The sequence below is a fragment of the Haliotis cracherodii genome, unplaced genomic scaffold (genome assembly GCF_022045235.1).
Source record: "Haliotis cracherodii isolate W230 unplaced genomic scaffold, xgHalCrac1.p SCAF_3, whole genome shotgun sequence".
Lineage (NCBI taxonomy): Eukaryota > Metazoa > Mollusca > Gastropoda > Lepetellida > Haliotidae > Haliotis > Haliotis cracherodii.
In genome coordinates, this window is record NW_027266286.1 from 53,726,381 (window position 1) to 53,736,363 (window position 9,983).

Below are 9,983 nucleotides of genomic sequence, written 5' to 3' on the forward strand. Positions count from 1 at the left end.
CCCGTAAATGGTCTAGCGATACCTGGAGGTGAAGACACATCATTTCGCCAAGAGTTTTATACGAGACACGCGGACCTCGGAGAAAGCAACCTCTCTGGGTCAGTCGGGGGAATGCAATAGCCTTGTGAGATATGAGAGGTGGAATCTGATTGGTCAATCGGCGAGCCATAGAAGGGACACCACTCGTAATAGCCACTGGTGGCGCTACGATCGAACCCAAAAATTCCATCTAAGTTTGGCACGGTTGGAAACTCGACTTTTACAATCAGTTAACTCCCTTGCCCCGGGAACATGGCCGCATGTAATAGTATTTGAGTTCACACGTGGCGTATGATCCATTGCGAGACACACACCAATTTCTTTAATTTCATAAACCTATGGGCAGTGGCTTCTGTCCTGACTAGCCAGCAGCTACCTCACCTTTTTCACTCCACAAAACGTCCAGAGGCCATATCTGGTGAGAATATTCAGTTTATTCAGCATTTGTGAAGATTCTACAGTTATGGGCTACAGCTGGTTGATGATGTACAGCATGATCTTATGTTTGGTCTTGGTGTTATTTATTGTCAATAGATCCGGGGAGAAATACTTTCAAAATTCCATTCTGTGATAACTGACTACGACATCATCGTGGACCGCTGGCCAGATTACTGGCCCTAGTTGTGCGTGCTGATCCAAGGTAACATTAACATTCAAAAAGTAAATGCAACAGCTGTAGACGATGGCACAGATGTATGTTTATTAACTGTCAGATATATGTATAACAGCTGTGGCCATCGCATTATCATGCAATCCTAGAAGGAAGTTCAACCATCGCCATCACATTTTTTATGGAATCCCAGAAGGGACATTGTCGCCCTTACAAAAACAAGTAAAAAGTGTCAAAAATAACCAAAGCGCAACAATGCGACAACGCGACCTTTTGACCTTTTGACCCTTTGTAGCATTGTCGCTTAGTCGCATTGTCGTGCCTCAGTAAAGCTTTCAAAATGTTTTATGGTAGACATGTTGAGGACATTTCCAAATTTGAGGAATCAGAGACAAAATTGATGTCCAATGTAATTCCCTATTTTGACGGGTGCCAGCGATTAGGCAGAATACCTTCACCTTTTCTCGAACATCTGGTATCATTATTATTTGATGGTGATTCATAAACACATGCTCATGATATAGTCGGAATCGTGCAATCGATTCTATTGGGTATGGAATAGGTCAAATAAACGTTTTGGTTAATTTGGACATTTTTGGCTTGTTTTAGTAAGGAAGACAATGCGACAACGCGACATTGTCCCTTCTAGGATTCCATACATTTTCTATATGAGACGGAGGATGACCCACCAGAAAATATGCTGTCGTTCTTTCTTTTTGAGACCAGATCAAAGCGCCAGTTCTGAAAGGTGGTGGTTGTAGTCGCTGTACATCTGCCAAGCACGTCCGGTATGTATTGTATAGGGGGCGCGGGGGGGGGGATACCACTGGCCATGGCATTGTCTGTAACGGTTGGTCAAGTAGTAAGCACAAGCTCTTCCCGAAACATGCAATTTTCTGAATGATTGTGCAGATAATATGTGCATAAGTATATGTTTGACAAGGCCAAGCGAGTAAAGTAATTCCTGTTGTATTTGTGGACTAAACAATTTATATTCTTGAAAAATATCTGGTTTTACTCATACGCCTCTAACTTTGTTTTAAATATTTTGTTTATTTCATAATCCTATAGCTTTCATAGAAACCACTAAAAATACATTCTTTTCCCATTCTCACAGAAGCTATTGTGCAATGGCCATTATTCTGACTAACCAGAAGCTAACTCAGCTTTTACTGACTCTACAAAACGTCGAGCGAGCATATCAGGTGAGTATATTCTGTGTACTCAGTATTTTGGAGGGTTCTAGTGCTATGGGCTGAAGATATGGTTGACGATGTAAAGAATTACCTAATGTATGTTATCGGTGTTATTAATTTTCAGTAGATCCGGGGTGAAATACGTTCAAAACTCCATTCTGTTATAACTGACTACGACTTCATCGTGGACCGCTGGCCAGATTTCAGAGCCCTAGTTGTGCGGGCTGATAGAGCTACAGCCAAGGTAACATTTACAATCAGTTTCATTTCAACAAAGCAATTGCAACAGATGTTGTCATGGGCACAAATGTATATTCCTAAACTGTCAGGTGAATGTATAAAGTATAAAGTCATACATAACCAAAGCACAAACACAGATTCACGTTTATATACTGTCACACACAGTTATGTAAACAAGGATATATTAAACATTATTGTTTACACATGTAAATGTTTCATTGGTAAAATCTACATCGGGAAATATGAATGGTGTTCCAACATGTTTTATGGAATGTTAACTCTATCATCAAAGGCTTCTTATTACCAGTATACCATCAACATATGTTGATAATACGGCTTTGATATTTTTCATCATATGAAACGTTCTCCGACTTACGAAAGACGATCACCTACACCACTGTAATCAGGGCCACATGAAACCTTTGTTTCAGTATCCTGTCTTCTTGGGCAACCATACATATGTTTACGCCACAGACCGAGACGCTCTGGAGTTGTTGCTTCAACAGCCTGGCATCATACACTGGTCAGAAAAGACTGCGTTTTCATGTGAGTGTATTGACTAAGTACATTTGGCCATTTGATATAATGATATTCTCAGTTGTATATGTCTGGCTCGCCCGTGTTTGCCCAAATCATCTGACATCGGTGTATAAGAACAAGGGTTGATCAAAACGTTCGGAGCCTCACACAGGAAAGAATTGCATAACAGTGAATCTATTTGTAAGGACATTAATTGTCATAGCGGTATTTCCACAAATTCAGACAAATCAGCACATTCTTTCACCATGACAAGTTTGTGACTTTTGAAAATTTCACAAGCTTGAGGAACCTGCAGTGATCAAGTACTTGCAAGAAATGGGTTTGATACCAAAAGCCATCCATGAAGATATGAGTACAACACTAGGGAAGGATGCCCCTCCCAATGCCAGTTGAAGCATGGCAGGAAAGGCCTTGAAGACGACCCCCGTCCTGGAATGCTGGTGACGCCAAAAACACCAGAAATGATCCAGAGAATCCAGTCTATGGCGATGGCCGACCGGCGAATGAAAAGCACATTCCACTATCAAAGAGATGGTGACGCCAAAGAAGGTATCAGTTCGTAAGGCTTTTGAAATCTGATCAAAAACTTACCAACCAAAACATGTCTCGTGAAAATCTAGCTGTGTTTTAAACTGGTCCAGAGAAGTTCTTTCAATGATTTGTGACTGTGAAACCTGGGTCCACCACTTCCAACTTTAAAAAGATCAATCATAACATTGGAAGCATTTCACATCGCTTCCAGCACAGAAGCCTGTCCCATCCGCTGGAAAGGTTATGGGATCCGTGTTTAAGGTGCCGATGGTGTCGTCATGATACACTTCCAAAAGGCCAGACAAAATACGCAGCATATTTATTGCACCTGTGAGGCAAGTTAGGGATGAAAGTAATACCACGAGAAGTGGGAAGCTGTGAGAAGATGCGTTCTTCCGTCAGAACAATGCGTCGGTGCACAACTCAGTAACTGTCGTGGCTATAATCCACGTGGTGGCTTTCATGTCCTTCAGCGCCAGCTTGACCTAGCTCCGTCAGACTCCATCTGTTCCCAACAGCTCTAACAGAAACCCATTTCGACTAATAGCAGCTGTGGAGGTTTGGACAACCAAGAGAACTTCTACGAAACTGGGACAAAATCCCTCCAACATCGTTAGTAAAAGTATGTCATGAAGATTATTATGATTAAACATAAATCATTTTCCATATCTTGAAAGTATGAAACATTTAGCAATATTAAAGAGCACCAAGGTTCATACATGTTGTGGGTAATCGAACCATGACCTTAAGCTTAACGACCAAACGCTTTACCAACAATGATACTCCCTTGGCTAGATGCAGGCATTTAATGGAATTATACACCTGGTGTCATCACTGTTTTTTCAGTGATCCATTGATATAATGTTTACGCCAATTTTGACTTTCACGACCAATGTTTCGGCAGATAATAGAGAGTGATTATTCTCTGGCATTGACGATTTATATACTGAACCGCAAAAGAAGCGTCACCCCAAGTAACATTGCATGAAAAGTTGTCATTAAATATCTGGGTAATTTTTGTCAAAGTCTCTAAAATGTAACATTACTTTGTCCGGAAAATGAAATTTGATGATAAAACCAAAGCAAATGACAATAAAACCGATCGGCCAAACGCATCACGGCAACGGCCATGGCAACCCGATGCACGTGAGTTCCGTGCAAACTGAAATGCACATGCGTTCCCCCATTTCTTGCCCTATAAAAGTCCATCCAAAGTACGTTTACAGTGTTTGGACAAAAAAGGTTTCTCATATATCTATCCATGGTGACGTTGTTTCTTTTGCGGTTCAGTATATTTAGATGGAGACGTATTAGCTACTGCAAAATGACAACCTCTTGGATACAGGCTATTCCCATGAAGGTTGACTCAAGACCCGTGTATTTGAGACGTTAAGGGGATATTTTGCTTGTGATTGACAAACATAATTTGCAATGGCACATGTATCTATGCTACAGGTTTCGGCGATGATGTTGTATCAACTGTTATCAATATGATATGTCAACGTGACAGGACTTACAGTGTGGACTCATTTATTGTCATGAAAGTCACAAAAGAGACGCTGAGGCTGAGGTGAGGTATGATGCTGTTTTGGCGAATATTGTGAGAAATCTTGGACTGCAGGCATATATTCCTTAATTATGATTTTCCTTTTAAGTAATTTGCTGTGTTTTTCGCTGTGGTTATTAAAATGTGCACACATATTTATTTTGTCCGCGATTGTTGTCATCAAATGCCAGGCACTTGAGTTGCAATGTTTTGATACCCCTGGAACTCGACGGTGTCACCAAGGTGATAAATGTAAGAAATCTGCATCACATCGGGTGTTCCTCGTCTTCAAGCTGACACTCTCTTATATATCTGCAATATTGTTCAAAGCGTAGTTAAACTAAACTCACTTAATCCCTCATTGTATCGCTATCATCTCTACCAAGTACACATCCATTACAATGGTTCCATATTTGCCTGGACTCAACATGTAAACTATCTATAGGTATATAGTCAGGGCGATACCTTTTTACTTCCAGTAGGGGAGGTTAGTCGGGTCGACACAATCGAGTCCCTGTTTTACTAAATATAAAATATATATGCCTCGCACTGTAAGAAACCAAATAGTGTGCTTTTTCGTGCAGACAAGTTCGTTACTTTAATATTCTCATCTCCAACCAAAATAACTTACCAAAAGTCATTTGTCTTTGCTAATGCCAACGTGGGTTATCCTAATGTGATGACATTTTCTACATTCAACGTGTCAAATATTCTCTTTCATGTGCCAGAAACATTCCAGAGGGATATACAATGTCAAACCTTCATCCTGAAGAAGCCCATCTCGTCAACACCAGGTGGTATTACAACAAAGGCACACACTCGGAGATATACTTGAAGGAAATCCTCAGCAAACTACCATCTTGCGGCCTGTACAACGATGAAGGCTCCTTGGTTGGGTGCGCCCTGACATGCCATCACGGGAATCTTGGTTTGCTACATGTTGTGAAGGAACACCGAGGGAAGGGGTACGCCAAGGTGATCATGTCTCACCTGGCCAGTCTGTGTCTACAGCAGATGGACGAGGTGCATGTCCATATCCACAGAGACAATGCGGCATCTATTTGTGTTCATAAAAACATTAGGTTTCATTGCGTCTCAAAACTGGGTCCACATTGGTGGATAGAGTCCCAGATCTGAGAAAATCTGTATACAGAATATTATATATTTTTTAATGATGATTTATTATAGCTCTTTGTGTTTACGGTAGCAGCAGGTGTGTGACGTGCGGGGGGTTTGGGGTGGGGGATGTGGGGTCAAACCAAAAGCCCACCCTAAAATTGACAACACGTTAAAGAGCAAGAATATTGTGGATCTACGTACATCGTAGGAAATGAATGGAGGATTCAAGAACTTTTACGGACGTTTCAAACATAATGTTCAACGTCCAACTGTCAGGTCCATCTGCCTACGTGAGTGGGTGAGTGTGATTTTATGCCGTTTTAGCAATATTCCAGCAATACCGCGGCGGGGGACACCAGAAATGGGCTTCACACATTTGCAAAAGCAAATTGTGCAGAAATCAGTTCCAAGAAAAACATGGCATTATAACCAGGTTGCACTGTACTCTAATATGAAACTACGCACAGAAGGACCTGAACAAACTGCAGTATTAACTACAATATCAACATACTTCAAACAATAACACAGCATGGATATACTAACATGATATATATGCAAGTCATAGGACTATAAAAAGAGTATATTTGAAAATAGCGCAAATTGCCCTAATCTAGCCTGTCCTAACTGACACTGTGATTACCCATAAAATGTACTTTTACAGGTAAAATGATGATAAACTTTATAAATATTCGTGTGTTGTCATGCATGTATGAAATGGCCTATAACCTGAGGAAATTACCTAACACCTGTCCCGAGGTGATGACCTCACACCGTCATGTGCATTCTCACAGATGCAAATGTCACAGAGTTGGGGGTGATTTCAAAATATTGCTGTTATTGTACTTAATTGACATGTGTGTTGATGGAGTAGCAATTTAGGATATGTACTGCATTATATTTGCTTGGAATCATGATGGAATAGTTAAGAGCTATGAAACGGGATGAGTATTGGAAGGTTGCGGTTTTGGAATCCAGAAGTATTTGATGTTCTACAGATGATTTTTGAGATTGCATGTATCTCCGCTGATGACGTATATGAATCTGTACTTTTAAATGTTGCGTTATGTCTTGCCACGAACCCTTTACACTTAGCCAAGATAGGCACAACAGGGTTGAGATCACAATGTCTTTCTGGCGTACGTAAGACAACGTGACCGTGCTGTGCCGCCAGCACATATGTCCTGTACTTTGCAGGGTTCGTATTCATTCTTATCAATTTTCTCCACCAGTTGAACTTTCGTTTCATATGGTCAGAAGTCGACAATGTCATATATTTCTGTATAGTCGCCTTCAGATTACTCATGGTTTGGGCAACAGTATCTGATTCCCGGGCGTTATATTAACTGGCGTTATCTATGACAATGGCACTGACGTTGCTTGAAATAGGCAATAGCTGAAGTTCCGGCCAGTCTAAGAACACACCACCTCCTATATTTATGAAAATCACAGTTTTCTTTTCCGCCTCGAAAACTAGCATACATCCATCAATAAGCCCCATATCATGTGTTGCAGCGTGCAAAACAATGACACGATTACCTTTACCTGATGGTCTGTGAGTGCTTTTTGTCCACCTGCCGATAGCCACATGTAGTCAGTGGAATGATTCATCAAGTTAAATTATCTAGACACCCTGACTGTGATAGTTATGAATGGTTTTGAGATAATGTGACCTCATAGACAGGTCGGAATATTTTCCCCTGAAAAGTGCTCGGCCATCGCCACGCGTAGTGTATCGAAATCCAATCTCTTGGAGGGCAATAGTTAGTGCAGTTAACATTAATTGTATCTTTTATTCCTCCCAAGTTCGACAAGTCAGGGTTACCTTCTGCTTATCACCCTGTATCAAAGCTGTCTGATCTCCTTTTACGTCCCAATTTTGTTTTTGAGACCACCCCTATACCTGTTTTGTTTTATTTCTCATACCGTAGACTTGATTGTAAGAATTGAAAATCATATAGCTTGGGCAGTTCGGTAATTCACCCTATCTAAATTAAAAAATGTGTTCCCTATATCTCTATTAAGTGTAAAGAACGTGTATACATTTCCCAATAAAGACTCCATATCATGTACCATTGTTATGGCTAGCAAGTTTAATGTCCTTGCATCATGGGAGCAATGTAAAGAAAACAAACGCAGCGTCATTTTGTCATTTAAGAAGATGCACATCTAGAATTTTCGCAAAATGATTTGTGTGTGTGGATATGTTTTATGAAGACTACATTATCATCATTATTACGGAGTCAAGTGCGCATATTTCTATAGTCCGTTTCAATCAACCACGTCGCGAAGCCTGATCACTGGATCCCCATACGCAGGAGCATTATTATAGGGAGACTTCGTATGTGCGGACTCGATGGTGAAACGCATCCCAAGTCTGTTTCTTTAACAAAAACAAGTCATATTGAACGGGTGTGTGTATATTGTTTTATGTTGGAGTCGTCAATACTCCCGTCATATCATTACGTTGAATTCGTCAATACTCCCGTCATATCACTACGTTGAAGTCGTCAATACTCCCGTCATATCACTACGTTGAAGTTGTCAATACTCCCGTCATATCACTACGTTGAATTCGTCAATACTCCTGTCAGATCATTACGTTGAAGTCGTCAATACTCCCGTCATATCACTACGTTGAAGTTGTAAATACTCCCGTCATATCACTACGTTGAATTCGTCAATACTCCTGTCATATCATTACGTTGAAGTCGTCAATACACCCATCATATCACTACGTTGAATTCGTCAATACTCCTGTCATATCATTACGTTGAAGTCGTCAATACACCCGTCATATCGCAACGTTGAATTCGTCAATACTCCCGTCATATCATTACGTTCAAGTCGTCAATACTCCTTTCACATCTCGGCGGCCTGTACAGAACGGACTCCTGGCCAAGCAAACCAGTGGTTGATAGCATGAGCAACAATTCACGCCGTTGGTTACACAGAATCATCCAAATCACCTGCATGTCATTAGTCGGACCACATTGCGTTCTGTGGGATGTATCCACGGGGCCCCTAGCCCAGAGCCGCGATGGGGTCCGCCACTCAGTACACCAAGGTCATACACGTCTTGACTGACAGACCCCATCGCGGCTCGCAGCTACGGGGGCCCATGCATAAAGTGGATGTTGATATCTTGGTAACAAGGGAAAAGTAATACAAGTCCGTTACAGATGGTGCTCGTGTATTAGTAGAACACTACATCTGTGAAGTAACCAAAAAGACATATATTGAACAAAACAAGGGATCATGAATATTTTGAAAGATTTTTTTCATAGCGAAGACTGAGTTTCTTTAAATGTGTACGTTACACAAAAATATTTCATGATCCCTAACTTTATGTTTTGTTAACACTCCTGTAACTCGAGATACAGGCGCGTCAATCCTGTGCGGTGCATGACGTAGTGTGCATCTGTGAGTAAGATTTGAGTGGGTCGCAGTATTTGTTGTACATTTACATAGGCTTACTAAAACAATTAATCTGTAACCTACACATTACACTGGGTTATTTCAGTTTGAAAACCGCCTCCTCGTGGAATAACGTAAGGGTGTCGTCCAACGGAGAATTTAACCTGTCGCATTTCATTTGACATATTCATGAATATACAGATGTATTCAGTGGAAGAATAAAGACACTCCTTTGCGACTACAAATGGCCCCCCGTCTGTGAAATGCGAGGGAGGCATGTTGTCTTTCCGTTTGAGCAGTTTCTCCAACGTCCTGAGACACTCGCTGCTTTGTTGGTCTGACAGCTTGGCGGATTGAACGACAAGAGTTGAGTCCCTTTACCGCCCATATATACTATTTTCGCAACACCTAATTCTAGATTCATCGTGCGTTTGATGGTGGTGGCGGAAATTTTCATATGATGCGAATGCGCAAATCTGTCAAAGGGGAGTAAGGGATACGAATATCTCAATTCAATACTTGCGTATAATATATCCGGAAAATAATTTTAACACATAACACATATTTCACAACTGCGATTGAATAGCGTGTTTATCTGGAATGCATATTCCAAAACATATATCAAAATTTCAGATAATTTTTTTTATTTTTTTATTTTTTACATTTATAAATTGTAGGCACATTTTCTTTTAACAGCGCTTATACCGATCGATGGAAAGTTGATATCGCAAAACAACGAATATTAGTA